The 1,669-nt window shown below is 43.5% G+C and overlaps 1 protein-coding gene across 2 annotated transcripts in view; it reads left to right on the forward strand.

The window, feature by feature from the left end:
- The window catches only part of LOC104757558 (aquaporin NIP3-1-like), a 5,987-nt gene that overhangs the window by 1,076 nt on the left and 3,242 nt on the right, over positions 1 to 1,669 (forward strand). The window lies entirely within an intron of this gene.

Below are 1,669 nucleotides of genomic sequence, written 5' to 3' on the forward strand. Positions count from 1 at the left end.
ACGGTTATTACAGCTGAGGATAATGAGCGGCTGACAACACCCGCTACAGAGGCTGAGGTCAAGCCTGCTTTATTTATGATGCACCCGGATAAAGCTCCTGGCCCAGACGGGATGACAGCTTTGTTTTTCCAAAAAGCATGGGGTATAGTTAAGACGGATCTTGTAGATTTGGTTAATAGATTTTTAGGGGAGGGAGTTTTTGACAAGGGCCTAAATCGAACCCATATTTGCCTTATTCCAAAGGTGGCCAAGCCAACTAGAATGGCAGAATTACGGCCGATTAGTCTGTGTAACGTTGGATACAAGATTATATCAAAGATTTTATGTCAACGTCTTAAGAGGGTTTTACCAGGTCTTATCTCTGAGACTCAATCGGCTTTCGTCCCAGGTCGGCTGATCTCAGATAACATCCTTATAGCTCAAGAGATGTTTCATGGTTTGCGCACAAACCCGTCTTGTAAAGGAAAATTTATGGCCATCAAAACAGACATGAGCAAGGCATATGATAGGGTGGAGTGGGATTTTGTGGCAGCTCTGTTACAGAAGATGGGTTTCGCCGAGTCATGGGTTTCCTGGATAATGTTTTGTGTCACTTCGGTAGAGTATAGGGTTCTTATTAATGGTCAGCCGAATGGTTTGATAGTTCCACAGAGGGGGTTGCGACAAGGTGATCCTTTGTCTCCTTATTTGTTTATCCTATGCACAGAGGCTTTAATTGCTAATATACGGAAAGCAGAAAGGGATAAACTTATTACCGGGATCAAAGTGGCAAATAAATGCCCGCCTATTACGCATTTGTTGTTTGCCGATGATAGTCTGTTCTTCTGTAAGGCGGATAGAGGACAATGTCGGGTTATTTTAGATATTCTAAAACAGTATGAGTCTGTCTCGGGTCAACAAATTAATTTTACAAAATCATCGGTACAATTTGGGCACAAGATTGATGAGCAGACAAGAACCGAACTTCAGGACGTTCTCGGGATCACAACCCTGGGTGGTATGGGATCGTATCTGGGCTTACCTGAGAGTTTGGGTGGGGCTAAGACTAAGGTTTTCTCCTTTGTTAGGGAGCGGATTCAGCGTCGGACGAATGGTTGGACAGCAAATTTACTATCAAAAGGGGGAAGGGAAGTGATGATTAAATCTGTGGCTACTGCTGTTCCAACTTTTGTGATGTCTTGTTTTCGTTTACCAAAAACAATAACATCCAAGCTTACCAGTGCAGTGGCAAATTTTTGGTGGAGTACTAGTGGTCAGACAGGGGGCATGCATTGGCTTGCCTGGGAGAAATTATGTGTTAGTAAACAGTTGGGTGGTCTTGGCTTTAGGAATGTGGATGACTTTAATTCGGCATTATTAGCCAAGCAACTATGGCGTCTAATAGACGTTCCAGAGTCGCTGTTTGCCAGGGTGTTTAAAAGTAGGTATTATAGGAATACGCATCCTTTGGATCCAATTAGGTCATACTCTCCCTCCTATGGGTGGAGGAGTATATGTTCTGCTCGCTCTCTGGTTAATAAAGGGCTTATTAAACGGGTTGGCTCTGGGGACACCATTTCTATATGGTCTGACCCTTGGGTACCAGCTCAATTCCCGAGACCAGCTTTAAGTAAGGGTCCGTTAAAGGACTCTTCTCTTCAAATGAATCAATTAATTGATCGACAAACTA

Source organism: Camelina sativa, chromosome 17, assembly GCF_000633955.1.
Source record: "Camelina sativa cultivar DH55 chromosome 17, Cs, whole genome shotgun sequence".
Lineage (NCBI taxonomy): Eukaryota > Viridiplantae > Streptophyta > Magnoliopsida > Brassicales > Brassicaceae > Camelina > Camelina sativa.